This window comes from Aquarana catesbeiana, linkage group LG05, assembly GCF_042186555.1.
Source record: "Aquarana catesbeiana isolate 2022-GZ linkage group LG05, ASM4218655v1, whole genome shotgun sequence".
Lineage (NCBI taxonomy): Eukaryota > Metazoa > Chordata > Amphibia > Anura > Ranidae > Aquarana > Aquarana catesbeiana.
In genome coordinates, this window is record NC_133328.1 from 162,622,753 (window position 1) to 162,647,290 (window position 24,538).

General features: G+C 38.6%; 1 long non-coding RNA gene across 1 annotated transcript in view; it reads right to left on the reverse strand.

The window, feature by feature from the left end:
* Window positions 1-24,538, reverse strand: part of LOC141145834 (uncharacterized) — a 125,497-nt gene that overhangs the window by 48,470 nt on the left and 52,489 nt on the right. The window contains exon 2 of the long non-coding RNA XR_012244667.1: window positions 23,722-23,792. This is a non-coding gene — a long non-coding RNA (uncharacterized lncRNA). The remainder of the gene's footprint in view (window positions 1-23,721; window positions 23,793-24,538) is intronic.

A 24,538-nucleotide genomic window follows, 5' to 3' on the forward strand; every position in this document is an offset into this window, starting at 1 on the left:
AGGGAGGAATCTACTTTTAGGCTGTTTTCCTTATCCCTCTCTAAAGGCCATATTACACAGGGAATATTTAATCACTCCATAGCTTGAGACTGACTACTTGTTCACAAATGAGCCATTTGCAGCAAACTGAAATCAATTTAATTAATTTTTCATTTATCAAAACTGGAGAAGCCAGAATCTGGAGCAGTTGTACATGGCAACTAATCAACTTCTTCACTCAAGCTTTGAAAGATAGAAGCTGATTAGTTGCTCTGCACAACTGCTCCAGATTCTGTCTGCTCCAGTTTTGATAAATTCCCCTTAATATGTTGCAGATGATGTGAATGCCAGCACATGAAAGCTCAGTATCATTACTACTATTGTGTATGTATCCAAATTTTAAAATAACACACTTAGGCAACATTCACACTTTGCTTCTGTCCGATGCAAATTGCAGTGACATTAATCTTCTGATTCCTGCTACTGCTATGAGTGGCTAGCTGTGTCTGCCAGCCCTGTTCATCATTAGTATAGGTAGCCGATGGCTGCAGCTATTCACGGATGTCCGCACAGCCAGCCATTACCTGTGGTGATCAGGAGATTGTGGTGAATCAGAGGATTCCTGCAGCTGCAGTTCTCACCAGGCTAAATTGTCAGTGTGAATGTAGCCTTAACCCTCTCTACTGAAAGGGTAACTCCACTTTCCTGGGGAAAAAATTAGCAAATAAAGAAAAAATAATATAGCACATATAATTGTGACACTAATCATATTGTAATTGAATGATATTAAAAATTGCCTTTCCTTTTCAATCTACTGCCACTGTAATTTTCTGAGAATGCATTGCAATATGGCTACATGGAGTTGTTCTGTACACAGAGTGTGTGCTGACCACTCCCCAGAAACATAATTTCCTGCTTGTGTGATTGGCTCACCAATTTTCCCAGAAGTCTGCCTAAGATACAAGTCAGATTTCAGGCATCCCCTGCAACAAAAATTTAATTTTTGGAGAGCTACTTTCAATAGGAGCATGTCTAAAGGGATGCAGGCCCAGCAGATTTCCTCACTAGTTTCCTGCTGCTGCACACCTGACAGTTAATTATGAAACCACTCCCATTAGACCTACTTAGCACAGAGGCACAGACAAACACACATGGATTTCTTCAGAATAACAAAAGGTAGTTATCTGCAGCAAAGGATTTTATAATCCTTGCAATGTAAATACAACACCCAGGGGGAATGTTTTTTCTCAGCAAAAGTGGAGTTACGCTTTAAAAAATAAAAATTTCTTACTTATCCCAGTGTCCAAAAGCTGGATCAGGTTGCATTTCTTCCCTGTCACACAATTCCTTGCCATTACTATTCCCTTGTGTTTCTCGCCCGTTACATCATTAGAGAATATGTAAAGCTAATTGAATGACATTTAGTTTGCTCAACCACCCTGTTTCATATAAAATGTTCTTTTTTTCTCTATAAAATACTTGTTTTCATCTTTCTTTTTAATATGCTGTCTTTATGATACTGATCTCTTCTGCAACCACCTTCTGACTGAATGTATGCACTTCAGCAATAGTTGCATGGCATTTCTCAGGTTGGGCTTCCTGGTGGTCATACCTGGGAATTTTTGAAATTTGAAATTCATGAGAAGTGGGACAGAGTAGATAGCAGGTCATACTGCCTTGACCAAAATGGCAGGTGTGGCCAAATTGTACTTAAAATGGGAGGGGCTTAAGGGATAGGTACAGAGTCTACAGTAAAAATACAGATCAATATATATATAAAAAAAACAGTACTGTTTTATAGGCTACAACAGATCTCCCCTACTTAAGCTGGCTATACATGGGTCAGTTTTTTTTAATTCAACCAGCAGGTTGAACAAATAAAATGGATCCATCTAATTCCCCTACCCACACAAGCAAGGTGGATGGGGGAATCCTCTCCGCTGTGTCATTGTATTCTGACAGCAGGGAGACTCCCCCACCATCAGTATACACAGCAGCCTACTGCCTGCAGCGCTGATCAAGCAAGCAAATTCCAACAGAGAGCTTAAACAGAAGTCGATTGGTAGATCGGCTACCATTCAACCACAGTGGCCACCTGTGGATGGAAATTCTGAACCAGCCATATTGAAATCCATGTATGGCCAGCTTAATGAGATCATGTATATTTAACCAAAAATAAACAGTGGAGATAAAGTAGTTAGTTAGAATGAGTGCCTGTAGACATATTTGTTAGCACTTGTAAGTCAAGGAAGATAACAACTCACATTAATTTATGCAATTAATATTATGAAAGGGGAAGCACTTTATTATTAAAAAAATAGTAAGTAGAATGTTTTTTCCTGATTCTGTAATGTTACTTAAAGCTGTCCAGGATTTATTTTTAATGCATACACATATTGGTTCAGCTTAGCATGTAAAATATACATACAATAACTTATACCCGATGGACTGCTGGGGAAGCTGGAAATCACTGTAGAAGTCAGTGCTACTGCTGTGGTAGATGCGACTTTCTGGTTCCTGCTAAGGTTCTATGCGAATGGCTGCTCCACTGCACACAGACCACAGAGGTTCTCCTGCTCAGCAATTCCACCATTCAGAGAATTCATAGAATAATATAATAAATAACTATAAATAATTATTAAAAATAATAATATAATAATAATAAAATTAACTTCCCCACAATTCACTATCGCTCAATTCTGCAATTGTTCTAATTTACTATCGCTGTTTTCTAGCTGGTCTAAAACCACTTTTGAAGTAAGGGGACGCTTTTTGGTTACCATGGACAAACCCAAGTTTCCAGGCAGAAAGAACAGTATGTATAATATAAAAGTGCATGCAGGGCACTGGACAAAGCACTAGGGACAAAAGGGAGGTGAAATTATTTGATATAGTAATGTAATCTTTAATATTACAGTGTACAGTATGTGTTATGTTTTTTGTACTTTTTGAATTTGTCGCTGGGCTCCGCCCCCATGCGTCGAGGCTCACAGGGAATGGAGCCCGGCACACAGAGCGTCGGGTGGATGATCTGGTGGAGGACAGATTGGGGGGGACATCGCAGAATCCTGGTGATAAGGTAAGTAAACTGAACCAGGATTCTGCAATGCAATACCAGTGTGGCTCGGGGTTACTGCTAATGGTACAGAAATTTAACCCCGAGCCACACTCAGGAATACTGCCAGGAAGGTTAAAAAACATTGCTTCTACAGGAGTTTTGTGTTCTGCCTGTAGAAGTAGCTCAATGTTATTCTATGTCCATGCACATTAGCATGTTTAGAGGCATATTTTGAGCTCAATTGTTAGAGGCAGAAAAAAACCTTTTCTGGTTCGAGTTCCTGATTGGAGCTTACTGGCAGAAAAAAACGTAAAACTCTTCCAAACTCATCTAAAATTCGTACACAAAATGCTCTATATGAGTGTTTTTTACTCCCAAGAGAACAGACTTTTTCTTAACCTCCCTGGCGGTATGATTATTTCGGATTTTAGGTGCTGAAAGCAGTACAAATTATTTTGCATGGAAATTTGGCGTTTTATATTGTAGGCCTGTAATTCTTAACAATAACACACTTAAATCTGTCCACCAAGAGTCTAGTAGATATCCCGGGTATGATGAAGTTTGAAACACAAAAACATAAATTATAATATAATAAATAAATATAAATAATTAAAAAAAAAAAAATAATAATAATAAAATACATTTCCCCACAATTCACTATCGCTCAATTCTGCAAGTGTTCTAGTTTACTATTGCTGTTTTCTAGCTGGTCTAAAGCCACTTTTGGCGTAAAGGGACACTTTTTGGTTGCTATGGACCATCTCAAGTTTTCAGGTAGAAACAACTGTATATATAATATAAAACTGCATGCAGGGCACTGGACAAAGCATTGGGGACAAAAGGGATGCAAAATAATTTCATACAGTACTGTAATTACTGTATGTGTTATGATTTTTACTTTTTTTTTTTATTTGCCGCCAGGCTCCACTCCCATGTGTCGCGACGCTCGCAGGGAACGGAGCCTGACACAAAGAGGCTTCGGAGGAGACAGAGCCCGCAGACACAGCGGGGGACATCGCAGGATCCCGGGGACAAGGTAAGTAACACTGCACCAGGATCCTGCAATGTAATCCCGAGTGTGGCTCGGGGTTACCGCTAATGGTGCTGAAATTTAACCCTGAGCCACATTTGGGAAAACCGTCAGGGAGGCTACACCCAGTGTGCATGGAGCCTTACTATGGTAAATAATAAAATGCTGCTCCCCCTCCACAATATTTAATAAACTTAATCTATGAAAATATATTATAGGTCTTGCCCAGCATAGAGATACTAGTTTTTCTTCTCACCAGTGGTACAGTAAAACCTTGGATTGCGAGCATAATTCGTTCCAGAAACATGCTTGTAATCCAAAGCACTTGTATATCAAAGCGAATTTCCCCATAAGAAGTAATAGAAACTCAAATAATTAGTTCCACAACCATTTATTCATTAGTCCTTCAGTTTATAGTCCATATAAAAAGATCATAGCAATGTGATAGGTTGTGTAACCATAAAATGTCCATCCACAAATGGAAGCCTCCACAAGGGGATTAGAAGCAAAATCCAGCAGGAGCTACAGAGTATAAAAGAGAAGAGAGGCGCCGCTAAGTGTAGCAATATGTTGCTAAATGCTGTACCTTCATTAAATGTAACCATATTGCTACACTTAGAGGCGCCTCTCATCTCTTTTATACTCAGTTGTGACGTGACGCTACTTGTATATCAAGACATCGCTTGTATATCAAGTCAAAACTTATTAAAAAATGTTGCTTGTCTTGCAAAACGCTCTCAAACCAAGTTACTCTCAAACCAAGGTTTTACTGTGCTGATGATCAGCTTACAGCAGGTTGCAGGATCAAGGTGAAGCCCATTAATCATGGGGCCCCACAAAAGCATCTTGTTTTCATGGCAGCGGTGGTTGCTTGTTTCTATGGCAGTGGCCACTGCTACTAGAAGGAGTTGAGAATGAGCACAGGATGATGGGAAAGGGCGAGGGTGGGGGGCTTGATGAAAGGGGGGGGGGATGGGAGAAAAGAGCACAGTGTGCACCTCCTTCTGGGTTTCTCCCCCACAGCACCAGCTTTCTGCTACAGGTCGGCCAGCCCGAACATTTTGGCAGATCCAACAATGATATTTTTGGCATTGTTGGGTCATTTCCAGAAAGGTCCCAGGTATGCTGATATGACAGTAGACCATGTCTATTGTGTGTTGAACTGGTCACTTGTGGTCTCCAATAAAAACCCATGTGACAGGGTGTGGAGGGTCAAATGTTCCTATAACAGGAAGTGCCTAATCAAGGATCTCTGTGATATTATCACCAAGCATTTTATATTGCAACTTGCAGATTGAAAAAAAATTAAGCTGTATTTAACCCAAAACCAAAACTGTAATATATTGCAGCAAACCAATCCTTAGATGTGGTGTCTGCATTGGTTTTATTTTTGTAGGCTTTTCCCCTCTGTTTTCACCTGGTAATCTGGCCAGTAACACACCTCCTGCATTAGAGTGCCTCCACTCTGGATGAAGGAGCACAGGGGACACCTTTGGACAGCAGCATTTTCAGTCTAGGGGGGAGGGGAGTGTTAGACGTACTAGCAGATTTAAAAACACTAAACATTCTGAAACCAAACACCAGCTAATACTTTATAGTCCATTACAGCAAACTGTTTTTTTTTTTCCTTTTGGGATAAAGGTTTTCCGTAAATACATTAACTAAAAGTTGACAATTGTAAGTACCCCTGCTAGTGTATCATTTCTGTAACTGATACATTCCGCTGTAGAGCTTGTTCTTTTGAAAAACAACAAACTTACTGGCTGGATCACCAGATGAAAATAGAAGTAAGAAAGACTAAAAAAGAAAAATGAATGCAACCATCACATCTATGAAATGGTAAGCTGTAATTTAATGAACGTTTGCTTTTGAGTTTAATACCACTTTAAAAATGAATTTTGAAATTGCATTAACATGATGGCGCTTATATGAGATGATTGAGTTTACAAATATTTTAATCCAGTTTCTTACAATAAGGGAAAAGTCAACCTGTAAAGTGAGTAGTTACTGTTGTTAGTAATACATATTGAGCAACTTTACAGAACCTAATTTGGAATATAAAGCAGACTCACTTACTGAAAATACATAAACAATAAAATGTTTTAGTTCAACCACACAGCAAGAGCATAAATTTACTAAGCTCCTTAACAAAATAAATTCTTTGTGTTGCACTTCCTTTCGTCTATTTAAACCCTTAAAGCTTTCAGCGACATCCAACTGAAGTTTGTTATAATTGGTTATGCTTCAGATAATGGTGTATTCTATGTCCAATAAAAGCACAAAAGTGGGAATCCAATCTTTTATGTATCACAGTCTGTATAATAGATACAAAATTGTGCAATTTAAGACATATAAGGAATATTTTTTGTTAGATAGAAACTGAGAACTTGTTTCACTGTAGGGATTGTTCCTTTCACATTTCTGTGTAATATAAATGACAAATCTAACAAAACACTGAATATCAGACAGGCAGCATAAACAGTAATTTATGAAAAGCTGTTTATAGTAATCTAGATGTATTGTGCATGCCATGCATGATCCAGTATGCTGGATAAAAGAGACCAAGGGGGTCATGCACCAATCTCAGCCCAAATCCAAGTACATCAGTCCTGCCTGTATGTTGGTTCCTGAAATCTGAATTCTGCATTGCAAGTGACCAATCACACTCCTTTGGTAGTGCCCTGTGAAATCCAGTGCATGTAACAAATTACCTAATCTAGAACTGTAATCAAAACTTTTTTCATTTTGGATAGAGTAATGCCCTGTACACACGGTCGGATTTTCCTACAGAAAATGTTCGATGGGACCTTGTTGTCAGAAATTCCGACCACGTGTAGGCTCCATCACACATTTTCCATGGGAATTTTCATCACACAAAATTTGAGATCTGGATCTCAAATTTTCCGACATCAAAATCCATGGTCGGAAATTCCGATCATGTGTACACAATTCCAACGCACAAAGTTCCACGCATGCTCGGTATCAAGCAGAAGAGCCGCACTGGCTATTGAACTTAATTTTTCTCTGCTTGTCGTACGTGTTGTACGTCACTGCGTTCTTGACGTTCAGAATTTCCGACTAACTTGGTGTGACATGTGTATGCAAGACAGGTTTGAGCCGACATTCGTCATGTATTTTGTTGTTGGAATGTCCGATCAAAATGTCCGATCATGTGTACGGGGCATAAGGGTGGTTTATAACCCCTGTCAGTTTTTTCCCACTATCACTATCTCACTTCCTTTTCCATAAACCCAACAGAAAATAAGAGGAAATCTCTCCAAAGTTAGGGAAATCACCAGTAATGACTATGGTCATCAGAACAAACATCCCTATTGGAAGAATCCCCATTTATGACTGTTCTGGTGACCACTCCAAATTTGGGATTTACATTTACTTTCAGTGATAACAGTCACCAGGAAAAAATGAAAGATTAAATCTCCTGAATAGGGACATAGACAGCAATAAAAACCTGACAGTTGTTTTAATCCTTCTCCACTTTATCTAAAACCAAAAAAGTTTCTACTTTGATAAAAGGAGTCAAACATTTGAAAAGTCAGAAGGAGACTGCATGAAAATAGAAAGGCAAGGTAAAAGTACACCTGTCGTGATAAAAATATGAGAGCTGCCATTTGGTCTCATTTTGAAAATGCTATTTGCCTAGTTATTTCAGTAATTTCTGAGGCAAGGACTCAGAACAAGCATGGAGCAAAAGAAAAAAAAATCCAAAGAAAAGTTAGTATTCCAAATTCTCTATACTTGCAGGTTTCAGGTAAGTGACTCGGACAATATTTAAACCCCAACACCAATTTGGGCAAAGATTGAAAAACTCTAGTCTCCAGCACAGTGGCGGCTGGTGGGTTCCTCTTTTGGGGGGGTGGGGCAAACAAACAACACTCCCCCGGCGGCGCAGCACTGAGACAGCACCCCCCCGCTGGGTGGTGTGGCACTGACAGGACGACCACCCCCCCTCAACAGGCGGTCCGACACTTACCTGCTCGTGTGGCGGGGCTGTGGTGTCATACAAGCAATGGGGGGAAAAGCAAACTTAGGACTTTAATTGGGACGCAAGGGAAAGTTTGCGCCCCCATCCTTAATATCATGAAAAAGGGGGGGGAGGTTGGGACTTTAAATGAGGTGTGCATGATGCAGCCCAATCACACTCACAGAGGTGCAAACATATGTATGTTTATTGAGGGCCAATGATCAACATGGCATAAAAACGCATTGCATGCATTAGACATAAAATCGCATATAGACAATAAATCTATGTATACACTGTGGTGTCATCTCCTCTGCTCCTGGAGTGCGGCTCCGCTGTCCGCGCTCCTCAAGCTTCCTCTGCCGTGTGTATCCTCTTCCGCCAAAGCGCTAGGCATCCAAAAGGATCGCCTGACGCTTTGGCCAATCAACCTGCCTCTTGATTGGCGGGAAGGAACTTTAGTGTGGAAATAGCAAAAAATTCATTCTACAGTCAACACAATGCTCTGCGCTCCGAGGCCACCCTTTTTGAAGCCTATTAGAGCCTCTGGCTCTAATCAGGTGCTTCAAAAAAACACCCACCCTGCATTGAAATCCATGGTCCGGCACCCTGATATGTAGATCAGGGGGCCGGATGCATAGATAGGGGAGGCGGCACCCATGCGCCCTCTATGGACGAGCTGCCACTGCTCCAGCATCACCTGAAAATAATACAGAATACACACTCCTGCCATGCCCCTATAGTTATGGGAAATTAAAAGAAGTTAAAAAACTAAATATGATTGGTTCAACTTTGAAGTGCTTCTTGTCATCATTATTTCTTTTCTTTATACTGACTTTTCAAATACAACAATTTAGAGTTTGTATGCAAGGTTTCATGTGGTACAATACTTTTTGAAGTCAAACAGTGTGTTTGTACCCTATAGAAGGGACATCTGAGGAGGACAGAGGGATTTGGCTCCAAAGATTGACAGTCCTCCGCCTTTAATATACCTTTAAATAGTCTATTTGGGCCAAGCTGGCCCAAATGAACTATTTAATGCACTAACAGGCGCACTTGCTGGACATGCTGTATGAACTGTTTGTGGCCTCAGAAACATACAGCATAGATCACTGTGTTCCAGCACTGGGATGGGAACTTCCCATTTCACTCCCGGAACAAAATAGAGTTGGGCTGAGCGCCACTTCTATGAATGAATACAAAGCTTCCTCTGATTGCCTGAGGCAGACAGGTGGGCAGACGACATCATGATCTCTGACTCCAGCCAATCAGAGGAAGCTTTGTATTCATTTATAAATGGCTGAGCAGCCCTCAGCCTGACTCAATTTTGTTGTGGGAGCGCGATGAGAAGTCTCCATTCCCAATGCTGGAACATGATGCTGTATACTGTATGTAGCTGAAGCTAAATACATATAATACAGTGAGCGCAGCAAGCTCACCTGTTAGCGCAGTAAATAGTTGGTTTGGCCCAGCTTAGTCCAAATAACTATTTAAAGGGGCATTCAAGTTGGAGACCAGTTTTAAATGAGGGACAGCTGGTAGCTATGCTTGGACTAACCCTCTTCAACGAAACTATCTGAATGGAGTTTGCCTGTTCTCCCCAGTGTTTACTGGGTTTTCTTTGGGTGCCATGTTTCCCTCCTACAATCCAGAAAACCTACTTAGTAGATTACTTAACCAATCAGTAATTTCCATTCCACCATGCTTATGCTGCCATAGATTTCCTTTACCATAGCTGCTCCTGTAACATATTTAATGTCCACAGATGTCAACTAAAATTGTGAGAATGTCTCACACTCATCTAAGCATTATCATGAGTGTCCTGCAATTGAGGGAGATCCCTATATACAACAATTATTTGTGCCCTGAACATTGAAGGTTGTCTTCCAATAAGACAAAATCTCTACACAATTAAAGTAAAAAACATGTTTATTCAAATATGTAGAATAGTATGAGAAGATGACATCCCATCAAATAATATAATCTGCAAAGACATACAATCTGCTTTCAGCTTCTGAAAGCAAACGGCAAGCCAATTTATTTTTACATACAATGACATTTGCTGTGATAGGATTTACCACATTTGCATAAAACATATCAAAATGTAACTGTATTAAGCAATTAGAGGTCTGCAAAGAAAGCTGCAGATGCGTCTTTCTCTTCTAGATATGTTTGCTTATTTGTGAGCACAATTTTACAACTCAGACTTACATTGTGTGGATACCAAAAGGATGCGGAATGTAATATCTACATGCTTGGACGAAATTCCATTTCAAAAGACCATACATCATACTCTTTCTTAATAAAGATAAATAAGTCAAGCATGAAAAAGAGGTGCCTTTTATACACTTATGAAAAAAGGGAATGTGCATTGTGTTCAAGTACCGGTATTTCTAACACATGAGGTCAGTGATGGAATCCTCATTTCTGTACACATTGTTGACAAGTCCTAAGGATGTCATACATAACAGCACTATTATTAATGGAAGTCATCTGTCTGGCATTCAGGTGTTATTGAGGGGTACAATTATATTGTCACATGGTTATAATGAATTCAAAATTGATGGCCGTAATTACTGTGGCTTGTGGTGCAATTTGTGTAGGACTGAACTGAATTACAGTAGCTATGATGAGTTTATTACGATGGCAATGTAGGGTAAAGCATTGTACCTGTGGCAATATATGGTAAAGTATTCATGGTGGTGACATGAACAACTATGTGGGCTTGATGAGCTTGGGTATGACATGCTCAATGGCATGCTTACTTTCCCTGCTTTCTCACTCCCACCCCACCTCCATCCTTGTTAACATGTCAAAAAAATGATGTTGGGCCTTTGTGACTGACAAATTTAAAATCCAATCAAACAAAGGGCGCAGGTAGCAGGACAGGCAAGTAATAACAATTTTTCCTTCACAGCTATTTTTAAGATTTCTGTAAGGCCCTGGCAGAATGATTTTAGGCCATTTCCCCTCAAACACCAGAGTTTTTATACAACATGAAAAACCTAATTTTGAACTTTTATACAACATGAAAAACCTAATTTTGAGCATTAATATTTTATTGTTGTATCTGACAGGAGCAGGTTAACACATTATCTAGCAGTGCTCCTATCAAGAGCACTGTTGTGCATCATTATTTCTAATAAGCATATAAAAAAAAAAAAAATGTATTTTTCTGTTTAAATGTATTTATTGGTTTTAAGATTCAGTGTAGAAGATCCAATGCAAGCATATAAGTTGCCCACGCAGAGGGCTAAGAAATGGATTAGAGTTACAAGCATAGCAACCATCGATAAACAACTCTATACTATGGAGATAGTATCAAAGAAAAATAAATGTTAAAGGAAAAAAGGCAATTTTTCACAGCCTATTCACAGTCGTCCAAAAAATTGTATTTTTATACGTTTAAAGAAATGATCTAATAGAACTTAAAGTATAACTAAAGGCAAAACATTTTTTTTTAGTTTTGAATAGAGGGGAGATGGTTTAGAACACCTGTTAGGATTTTATTGAGGTCTATGTCCCTGTTTGAGAGATTCACTCTCTCCATTTGTCCCATTATCATTGAAAGTCAAACTAAAAGAAAAACCCAAAGTTTGGGTTGTCCTCAAAAACATAAGAGAGGGGAAATCTTCCAATGAGGATACTAGTGCTAGTGACCTGGGAGTCCACAAGAGATTACGTTAAATTTTCATGCCTCCCTTACTCTACCCAAAATGAAAAAAAAAAAAGGTTTGCTTATAGTTCTACTTTAAATCTGAGTGGGGTATTCAGGCAAGGATTTGGGAGAAATAAATGTGTTTTCGAATTTCTTTTTTAAAATGCTGTAGTATATTCAGCATTTAATTCAGCATTCATTTCTTCTATCTGGAGTATTTAGGCACAGCCCCCCGCTTAGCTAAAGAATAGTTTTAATTTTAAAGCAGGAAACTCTGGGGAGGGAGCTCTTTGGGGTTTCCTGTGACATGAAAAAGGTCTATCACTGTATAAAACATAATATTTAGGTTAAGTGATGTAAGAGTTTATTACTAATGATAAATTATATATATATATATATATATATATATATATATATATATATATATATATATATATATATATATATATATACAATCTATATATGTATATGAAATTCAATATAGCCGTGCTATAAAAATAAAAGTAAATACAATAACACAAGAAAAAATAGTGAATAATCCAAAACAGTGGATGTATGTGAACTACAACTTGTGTTATTTTATTTATTTTTATCTTTATAGCGCTGCTACATTGAATTTCATATCTGTACATGTTTGTATCTCACAGTTTTAGCAGCTGCTTTATTTTATTTTTTTATTTCTTTGTGGTTCTTTTTCTTAGTTATATTTCTTTTTGTTTTGGCGCGTTAATTTCCATTTTTCCTTATGTTAAAAAGGAAGTATAAAACTATATTATTTTCCCTTAAACTGTCTGGCCTTTTTTACCTGTATATATACAGCAACTGTATATACTCCTATTAGCACTAGGATGACAAACCCCTGCATTAAAACTTGGTACTGTATATCTGAAATATCCTATTCAATTGGGTTAAGCTATTAATAATGCAGCAAGCAGGACCTCTTAAGCCTAGGTTTACACATATGTGGGTGTGGGAAGGCGTGTTGCTCACACGTTTTCCCATACCCACAGAAGCAAAAATGCCTCGCTCTTTAACAGAGGTGCAATGGTGCCATTAATTCCTAATAGCACATAACACATAACAGAAAATGCAGTGCGTTTTCGGGTGTGCAAAACTGCATGGTACCGCAGCACCATGTGGTTCTGGGCGGTTGCCCTGCGGGTGTGTTTTAGGGATAGGGTCCAAGACATTTTCCCTGCATCTCCTGCAGGTACAGCATTCCTTTCATTTGAACACACGCAAACACACCCACACAAGATGCAGAGATGTGAACCTAGCTTTAGAGTATACATTTCTTCACATCCATGCTATTTAAACAAAGTGTAACAAAATGGATGACCAGGCATCTAGTATGATCAAGCCTTTGCATTATTACAAGGTATTTGGGCAAAAACAAGCATTTTGGCTCCTCTTTGTGACAACACAAGATTTAATTTGGACTAATTAATTAGCAGTTTAATTTCTATAAACCTCACATGAATTCTAGGAGTGTGGCATATAATTCACTGTCAGCTGTCAAACATAAATATCAGCATCCCTTGGCTTAATTCACAGCAGGGAACACAATGGCATTATAAAAAACAAACTATGTAAAGAGAAAACAATTTTCATCAGAATACCTGTCATGTGCAGCACTGAGCAAGATTAAACCTTTATCATTATTATGGCACAGGCTAGCTCTGCAGCACAGTAAACGCAGATTATGGGACCCATTAATTAACTTCCCTGCAGACTAACAGTCAGTAATTTATGTTAATTGCTATATGTAGTCGGTAGTGGGTATGCGTCTGTTAAGGGATGGAAGCCTCATTTATCTTCATCTGCTTGGTGTATCCTCTAATATATGTTATAGGCAGGAAAGAAGAGGCCTAGTAGTTGCTATGACAACCTCAAGACTTGAAAAAGACAATGGTGATGAAAGATATTCTTCTTTACTTATAACTTGTCACCTTTCTTCGCATACACACCACCCATCATATTAATAGAGTGCAGCTATTGTTTTAAGTTAATTCACTTGACAACTTATTACTTAGCTCATTTTCTGCTCATACAATCACAATATTAAATCTAAATATTCCATGCAATCTCACCCTAGTCTTAGCTAAAAACAAAAAGTCTGATAAATGTAAAGTTGGATAAATGTATTATGAATTTAATATAGTAGTGTCAATATATCTGACAAAATATATATCGGTATCTAGTATATAAAAATAATAATCTTAAGGCTAACAGCATGGTTAGACATGAATTCTTGCATTGCATTCGTTGAATGAAAAGCGAAAACTCAAAACTCTCTATATGAAGTATAGGATCTAGCAGAAAGGTATTCATATATATTAGGTTTTCACCAATGGAAATCTAGAGTATAGTAAGAAACAGCAGATGTTTGTGAGATGCAAATGATTGCAAAACACATCACTATGGTACCCCCATGTCCCAAAGACTGACAAACATTTGTCAGTTTGGTTGGATGTTTTTGCCTGAACCAGGAAACTTATAGCTCTTTATTTCCAATTAAATTTTACGGCTTGAGGGCCTAATGCGTTTTCCACCCTTTAGGAAACAAGTCCAACACCTCCATCCCAAATAACTACTAAAATTATGTAGGGGATCTAATAATGAGAAAGCACTGACAACACTATCACTAGTGTTTTGCTGGGGCTTTTATAAATACAAAAATAAACCTAAACTTTACCCATACCAGGCAAATACCAGGTTCCCTTTGCAGGAAAAACTGGATTGGATGATGAAAGTCAGCAGAGTTTTACTGATTTTTCACTGAGCCCTTGCAAATGCAACTTCAAGTTTCAACTTGCTCAGCATAAAATATCAAATGTAATACCATGGCAAAGAAGAACAGGATGTGTGAGGTCATCCATCCTATAAGATCTTCAGAGTTGCAACTTTTAGTCAAGTATTTGTATGGTATCACTGACTATGGCTATTAACTATTTGTTACAACTATTTGTTACAATATATCAACAATGTAAACCTATTGTGGGGGACTTCAAGTAGGATGATAGCTTATTCAATAGAAACCATTGACATAATACTAGAACATGGTGGTCTTAAACTCTTAATGTCTACAGTATAATGTTTGATAAGTTGTGTTATTTGCCGTTTCCATCATAAAGACATGTTCATTCCTTAGCTTTATTCATATGAAACCATTACTACAAATGGTTTTGATTCAATCTTGCTTTATTGAGGTTTTATAAAGTACAAATGATTTTAATTTTTGCAAAAAACAGTAATCCTGGCTTTGTTCTGCCATTAGATCCTCTACAAGAAACCAGTAATATTGTTATAAAGACAGAAATATGATCAAAAAACATATGTAAGGAAACTAGTCATTGCCCCTTTTTCCTGTTGTTAATGTTTCAGTATATGTTGGAAAGTGATGCTATAACCCGACTCTTTCACCAATTAAGCCCCAGCAAGCCCCAGCCCTTTTATATAAGTAGGCTAAAATGGCAGCTGAAAGGTTAGATTGTGTAGGACCTCATTGTCACTTATGTAACAATTTGTGATCTCTTCTGAGAACACAGTTGGTGTTCCCAGAAGTTGAATGGAGGCTATGCTAGTCATCCCTAATTATCCCTCAGCCTAATATTCTAGTGCTGCCGCTCTAACAGGCAAACTAGCTGGAGGAACCGAGAACCAGCATATATCCTGTATATGAGCCTTCCAAAATACACTGAAATCTCCTTAGAGGAAGAAGCAAATATCTACTTTTCTTACCATTCTCCGACATTGTATTTTTTTTCAACAAAATTATAGGTATTTTTTAAGCTCTAGCAATTCTCAGCAAAACACAGCAAGAGCAAATCACTACTTGGCTGACCAAAGATCCATTTGCTTATGTACAGTGATTCCATAAGTAAATGATGCTGCTGTGTTTATTTAACTGTTTCAGCTTGTACAGGCTACCCGTTATCACTTCCACAACATAAATGCCATGGCATAAAACATGGATAGAAACAATGGGTTTAAAGCGGAGTTCCACCCAAAAGTGGAACTTCTGCTCATTTCTCTCCTTACCCCCTCCAGTGCCACAATTGTCACCTTTCGGGGGGGGGGGGGGGGGCTGGGCAACAAAATACCTGTCTTTGACAGGTATCCTGTTCCCACTTCTGGGAGTCTGGGCCGTGGCCCGTGACATCACCTCGGGGCTCCCTCCTCCTTCCTCCTCCTCTCCCTGTCACTGGGGGCGGCGGCAGCACCCGACAGCTGATGGAAATATCAGCTGCGATGCCAACATTACTGGACTCCAGGACAGGTAAGTGGCCTATTGTTAAAAGCCTGCAGCTGCAGTATGTGTAGCTGCTGGCTGTTAATTTTTTTGGGGGGCGGAATACCACTTTAAGTACTGTACAGCCAGTATCATGAATTGAAACCCTTCCACATAATATACATTTGTACTGTTTAATTATATAAGCCTTCAGAAAGTCTGAAAAGTTTTATACTTGTAGAAGAGGCAGGTAGTCAAAACACCTCTTTACCAAGTGAAAACGACTGCATTGTTCTATTTTTTGTTACCATGGATATTAGAAACCATAGTAAGGAATGGAATGCGGAATATACAGAGTGACATCTGAATAGACAACAAGCATGTTCCAATAGTGCAATTAGGTCAGTCTTTTTCAAAGGAGTTAGTAACAAATTTGAATCTGTATTCTATCAAGGACCTTTCATACATCTGTACTTAGGGTGCGTTTGCTGTACTTAAGACTGCACCTAAAGCGCATAGTCCTGTAGTGTTACAGCATTCTTCAACAACTTTTTCTGGGGCAAATTCATTAAAAAGCCTGGAAATTGCTAGAATGTGCTCCTTCCGTGGGGTTAAATGATACTGTAAGCAAGCTGCCTGTACATATCTTTTATCTTATTGCTAAAATCCAACTGAACTTTCAAATAAAATCAGCTAAAAACACTCATGCCTCAAATTAAAAAGGCATGCAAAGTTTTGCAGTTCCAACGCCCCAGTAGAAGTCTGATGACGAAACGCACGTAGGGCGGGATTACGGACGTCTTGCAGCACCTCTAGCTAAGCTGTCCTTGACATCTTTCTTATGCTCGTTTTTATCTTTGCAAATGTGAGTACAATACTTTATTAGCTTCAATAAAAGTTCCTATACGGTTTTACGCTATGGACATCCCTCCTTTCTTTCATATGTAACACACCAAAACAACATGTAAAGCACAGTCCAGAGGCATCTATGATTGCTACACAGTGGCAGATACTGTGACTGCCTGCACCCCTGTAGGGGGAAGAAAAATCCGGTGAGTGCAAGCAGTATCAGAGTATAAGGAGCCAGCACCTGGATAAGAAGTTTTCCTACAGAAATTTGTTCCTAGAGATTGAACACTTTAAAATCACTTCCAAAAGAACATTTTTTTCATAACCAATGGAATTTTTCCTATCCAACAATACTGGTTAAAAACACACCAGTCACCTTTTATGTTAGATATCTTGTATTTTTTGTATGTCACTTTAGTCACTTTATTGCATAAATAGCATGATTTTCTGCACCAATGCACTTTGTTGAAATAATTGAAGCACTTTATTTTATAACTTCACCTTTATTGTAATGAGGTATCTAATAATTTAGCACAAGTCACAGGGTTTAAAACCAAAATATTCACGTTATAATTTCTGGTATATATAGGATTTTTCGTTCATAGTTTATTATTTAGAAGTAAAATTCAAGTTTTATATGTACACCACATAATACACAGAAGAATTGTTCACTATGGGAAACAAACCCTTATAACTCCACTAGGGCAGCGCCATCTCTACTCCTGCTTTTTTTCAATAAAAACAGCCACAGCCTGAGTAGAAAAGCCCATCCTCTTCCAGCAAGCTGTAGAGAAGGGTCTTTTCTGTGCAGAAGGTGTTTTTTCTGCAGAGCTCCAACTCATCCTATACTGAGTCAGAGTTAGAGATCTCCAATCAGTGGCATCCCTCCCAACTCTCTGAGATGGGAATGAGGGACACCTATTAGCAAAAGTATGAAGCATAGGACACACCTCCTGCCACACCCTCTTATGGGAGAATTATGAAAAAAATCAATTAAAATGATTGGTTAAATTCACAAATGCTTTTTTTTGACCATTACAATTCCTTTATATCGGCTTTTAGAATTTACAAATGCAGCTATTTAGAAATTGGATGAAAGGTTTAGCACTGGGAAACACTTTTTGAAAGATAAAAAATGCATTTTATATAAAACTTTATAGATCATAATAAAATGAGGGACAAATGAGGAGGAAAGAGGGACAGAGGGACTTTGTTCCAAATCAGGGACAGTCTGTCAAAAATTAGGGACAGTTGGGAGCTATGCAGAGCAGAGCATTACAGATCTATAGGTCGCAGCAGGGGGCGTGTCAAACCACTGCATAAAGACCATTGCTTCCAAACAGATAGCAAGGGATCTTCTCTACAGCATGCTGGCAGGGGACATGCTTTTATACTCAGGCTGTGTCTATCTAATGAAAATGAACAATTAAGCTTTCGCACACCCTTTCTGTTGATGCATATGGAATGTATTTAGCCGATTTAAACTGAAAGCTCAATTGGGTTGTGAAGTTTAAAGATGCACAATATATTGCCTATCCCCTAGGCCTGACAGAAATTGTATCTCTTTCGCACTTGGTCCAAAGCATCAAAAATGCTCTGCATTACATTATAAAACATTCTTAAGCTTAACACAAGCATTTTTTCTTTCTAGTTTTGGACACAGTGGGGAAGAGTTATAATTTCTGTCTTTATTCCTGTCTGGGACCCCATTAACAAAATTTTCCCTCACTTCTTGACCCTGGGAACTGTTTACAGAAAAACAAACAAACTGTAAAGCAGTCAAAAATTTTAATTCAGACATTTCCAATGCATTGCAAAGTAATACTGCATGCATGTTTATGTACAGTATTTTTCACCTTAACCAGCATATTGCCAGGGTAGCCCATTCGTCTTAAATAGGCTGCCAGCATACCACAATATAAGTTTAATGGACAGCAGCATTTTGTTCACCACAATGCACCACAACACACAGATGTTTCACACCTGTGTGTTGTGGTGATTTAACATACATGTGCATTAAGGTGAACTGGCTAGGTACATTGGAGTGTCATTCAAAATGAATGGCACTGCAACACACTACAATTCGTACATTTTGTTTCATGTGTTACTGCATATTACGGCAATGCTCAGGTCTGAATACAGTGTGAAGGCTCATTCACACCAAAACCGTGCGCTGCAGTGCAAACATTTTTGTCCATTGAGGTGTGTTGTGGTGTGCAGCCCATTTATAAGGAATCAGCTGCAATGTACCTCAATGCACGAAAAGAGGTGCTTTTTTATTGCAGTGCAGAGCAATGCACAGGACACCATGCACTGTGCAGAATTGTGATGCTTTGCAGTGCACGTGTGTTTTGAAGGTGTGTTGGGGTACAATTCACAGTAAATGGCACCACAGCAAACCAACACGCATTACTGCAATGCAAGTGGTGTGACTAAGCCCTAAAGGCAATTTGGCCTCTCACTCTAAAATGCAAGCAACTATTGCTTACTTCTCATTCTAAAATTCTAGTTGCCTGGCTGTCATGATGACCCAATGGGGTTGATTTACTAAAGCCAAATAGACTGTTGCTCCAGAGCTTAGTAAATGAGGTAAGGCTTCTCTTTGCAAAGAATACTCAATCACGCACAAGGAAAATAATGAGAAGAGCATTTTTGCTTGCACTTGATTGGATGATGGAAGTCAGCAGAGCTACCGCTCATCTGGAACATCTGCACTTGCAGAGGGCAACTGCACTTTGCAAAGTGCACAGCATTTTTGCCTTTAGTAAATCAACCCCAATGGCTTTAATACATTAACATACCTAACGCCCCTATCAGAAGTCCTGATTTCACTGACTTGTTTTAAAAACAGAGGCAGTTAGGTCACTAGCAGCTTCACAAGTAGGTCAGCTATGGCAACCTAGAGATTTCTCTCAGTGCAGATTTAATTAGCTACCCGAATGAAAAATGACTTCTTAATTTCATACACGGTAACGGAAACAATTTCCTGTGTAAGACATTGAAAAAGCTAATATAACCTGCATCCAAACCATTATTAAATTTGTTCAAATATAATATGACTCTTTTGAAAGTAAATTTCATTTTGTCAAAACTAGCATGCATCATAAGGTTAACACAACATTAGAGATGGAAAACATATATGCACTCTAGTCTGTGAACCTGCATACAAATGGGTGACTTTCACTCATGATGTCCTGGAGAGCTGTAAAAGTGTCTGGTTGGATGCAGAAATTAGACTGTAGCCTCCTGGTAGTCAACCCATATACTGTACCCTCTCTCACTCATATATAGGGGCACAAGAAGGAGTCACAAGGCCACATAGCAAATTTTTTTATGGTATTCCCACTAGTAGCAAGTACCCTATTATCCCAAATGTTATACTTCACATTTTATGTTATTGTACACATTAGCTTATGTTGTCAATTAGGGCCCATTCAGGACTCTCTAATATGAGGTGTTGTGTGAACATGCACCGCATTGCCATTTATTTCCAATGGCTTCCCAATTCATTAAACCAACACGCATGCATTGTGGTGCACTGTGTCAGAAAAAAATGTGCATGTCTATTCCATTGGTGAACTAGATCAACTTATGTTGTTTTCAACCTGACTAAAGCCCAGTACACATTATAAGAAAATTGGACGAACGATCATCCGGTTTTCTTCGATGTTTTACAGCAGGTCGAAACCAAGGATGGTACTAATTGTACAAACATTTTTATATGATTTAGGCTTTTTTTTGTTTATTGTTTCTGATCGTGCGCAGTCTTTCGTATCTGATTTTTCTCTTACGAAAACTGTAGGAAAACAGTACACATTAAAGGAAAATCGTTAGTTCTGTTCACGTATGAGAAAATTTTTGGAGTTTGTCCCTTTGGAAAATTTTGTTTGGAAAATCTGAATTGGATGTGGAAAATTGTGTACACACGATACGAAAAACAAAAAATAGTGCCTCGTATAGAATTTTTCTTCCGATTTTCTCATAGTGTGTACCCCACTTAACTATATAACTATGGGGTTGATTTACTAAAACTGGAGGGTGCAGCCCTGGATAGAAACCAATCAGTTTCTAGGTTTTATTGTCAAAGCTTAATTAAACAAGCTGAAGTTAGAAAGTGATTGGCTCCAATGCACAGCTGCAACGGATTTTACGCTCTCCAGTTTTAGTAAATCAACCCCCATGTCTGATTATGGGTCTGTTCTGGTGCTTTAATGCAACAATGTTGACAGATGAAAAAATGCACATGTGTTAATGCCCTGGATCAGACAGGTATCAATGGGCCCTTACTTTCTGGCAGTAGCGATCTACATTCTTGTTCCCATGGAGCAGCCATTCTCATCCAAGGTACCATGGAACCCCAGGGCTCCTCCAGAGAAGTTCTTTGAGCTGAAGCTGACTGACCTTCACTTTGATGCTGCCTGCATAGTTCCATTGCCAACACAACTTGGCAGAGCCAGCAGCATGACACCAAAGATCTTTTTAGCTGCCTGTAAGGATAACATTCTAGTCACCATTGTAAAGGGGAAGTATTCCCACTGGCCACCATTGTAAGGGGCATTTTCCCCGCCAATATATTAATTGTTTTTAGCAGGAATTCCCAGAGTTCTGGGGTGAAAATGTTGAGAAAGGCTGCCATGGGGTATTATAGTTAGAAAGTCAGCATAACAGCCAGTGAACTAGCATTATCTGAAGAAAGTGGCAGCCCAAGCATTTCTCTCAGCATGGGGTTACTTTTACACAGCAGAAACTAACTGTTTCATTTGTGAATAATATGCTTTACACAGATAGAGAATCGGATAGGAGGGTCCATCCCTGCATATTAGTGATAGAAGGCATGTAAAGCATTTCAGATGTACAATCATTATATCATATGGGAGGTGTACTTGTAAATGGTCAGAGTAGAGTTCTATAAAAAAAAAAAAAGAAAAAAAAGTTCAAAACACACTTTTTTTGTTGAAAATTATTCTTTGAGCAGCTTGTATAAAAGTAGTGTACAGAAAGCTTTTGCCAAACATTTGTAAAGCTTTAAGCAAACGTTTAGCAGCTTTGTTGAAGCCTTTATAGAAAACTTCAGATCCAGTTTGAGGATGTAATACAAAGATTTTAATGGGAATGCTGACTGCCACTTAAAACAGGCAATTAGCAAGCTGTTAACAAATTTCAAGTAGTAGTAGCTTGTTAAATGTGACAGTGAGCACCTGAAGCAGATTTATTTAGGGCTTTTGAGGGCTTAAATACAACTTTAAGATAGGGAGTGTTATAAGAATTGCAGTAGCATATTGTGGTACTATTCCTTTTAAATGGCACCCCACTGTACTAAGGTAATGCAGTTCCTACACAAATATTTCGCAGCACAGAGAACACATGGTAATGCTCTACCGTGCATTGTGGTGGCAAAAAATGCTGCATGTCCATTATTTTGGTCTGTTCTTTTGCATTGGAAGCCCATCATAAATGAATGAGCTGCCTTTATGCAATGCACATTAAGGGGCAGGAGGTTAATGCAACGCATAGGAATGGATAAATATGAATCCAATCTTAAAATCCAACTCCAGGAAAAAAATACCTGTATTTATGGGTGCCCCATTCACAAAATGCAAGGCGGGCGTTTTACTAAAACTTATGCCCACAGCATCTGTTGCAGCTGTGCATAGTGACCAATCAGCTTCTAGGTTTCATTGTCAAAATGATAATATTAATTTGTAAAATAATCAGATTTGTATCTGCACTACTTGATGAGACCATTAACACTTTAATTTCAAGATTATTGCCTTTAAATTAAACCCATTTCGCTAGAAATATCGATATTGAGATTCTAGAATTGTTCTTCCATGTGCACGCTTCAGAGTTGTCATTCTTACCTTAGCTTAAAGCAGACCTGCAGTTTAAACATGAAAAACAACAGGTTCACTTTAATTCCCCCTTCTCATCAACACATGCTCATCTTTCTACACTTCCCCATGCTGCTTATAGCTGCCATGATCAGAAAAAATACCTGGTACTCTCTGGTATGGAGGAACATGGGACTCTATCTGACTAGTGCTTGGTGTCTAGACCACCACTGTAACTTGGGGAAGAGCACAGGTTCACTTTCACAATTTAGCAAACCTTTGAACTACACTTCTGCTACAGAGTGAATATAAATGGGTTTATTTACTAACGGCAAACATACTGTTCACTTTACAAAATACAGTTGCCCTCTGCAAATGCAGTTGCTCCAGAGCTTAGTAAATGAGGTATAGCTTCACTGGTGCCAATGATACCCAATCATGTGCAAGGGAAAAAAATGCATGTTTGCTTGCACATGTTTGGATGATGGTAGTCAGTAAAGCTTCTGCTCATTTTGGATGGGCCCCCAGTGCATGTCAATGCAGTAACAATTCACAATAAAACATAGATGCGAATACATATGCCTTGAGATGTTCTGTATTGCCAAAACTAAGTTATGTACATGTTTGGTCTGTGAACACACTTTGGGAGCCTAATAGAAGGTCAAAAACAGTGTGCAATGTCAGTGTTAGGGAAAAGTATGAATGGGCGCTAAAATTCAGTATAGGCCCCATAATTAAATCTCTAGAAATTAAAATAAACAAAGTGGTCCATTAATAAAAATGGAATTTGAAAATGTGTGTTGTGCATATTTAATGAAAATATGATCTTGGTCCCAAATATCTCTATTGAATAGTACAAATAAGGTCACTCATACTTTTCAGCTGTGTATTTATTTTATTGGCTGCTGTAAAGACTCTGCTGCTAAATCCCAATAAATGGATGGCCAATGTGCATGAGCAGTTTTTCAGGTCATGGAATCTGCAGGCTCATTTTGGTCGCTAAACAGGTAAAATTTAGCTGTTTTTCTTTAAAACTGATTTAGTCTTAAGTTTACAGTGCACTTTAGCAAATATTCATGGAAAATCAGTTTATTTTATGTACATACCGTTTTAAATGTCCAGAAAATTGACTGCACTCAGCAAAGGAAACAGTCCCTCTCCCCAAGAAGTAGCGAATCTAGAACACAAATAACAGGCGGCCATTTATTATTTTTGCTGTTACAAATATTTGCATAATTCCTAACTTAAGCAGTTACATTTAACAGAAAATGGGCAGTTATAAAATAAATGGACATAGGTGAGATATATTACAAATATATTACAATAGATATATTACAAAAGAAATGTGCAAGCTGGTACTCTGGGCAAAATTTCTAAGGACCTAAACATATGGGTATAGTTTAATTTTACCTTATAAGAATCTAAAACTTAAAAGGCATTATTTTCAATAGGAATTTACAAAGCTTTTTGGAAGCTTTGAGCAGTGACCTTAAAACCTTTAAAGTCAAACTCCTTTTTTTTTTTTTTTCTTACTTCACCTCACGCAATCAAAAAAAAAACCCACTGCCAAATATACTTACCCTTTCCACGCTTCATTATTGGCAGTCTGCGTCTGCAGAATGATAGTCATGTCATTCTGCCCATGTAGTGCGAGTACAGCCTGCAGTTTTTCATGCCCCCTAGGTGGCGTGTCATCACACAGGCTGGGCTCACAATACTCCAAGACTGGTGCTCACACATCATTACATAATTGCTGACTAGTCCTGGAAGAACGCCTGCCCCCCTGCAGAAGGAAGAAGGGGAACCTGCCATAATGCCACTGGTCCTGCTAGAAGTCTGCAAGATAAAGGCATGTATAGGGTGTTTTAATAAAAATGTCATGGGGGTGCTGGGGTGGTGGTGGGGGGGCAGGTAGGCGGGCAT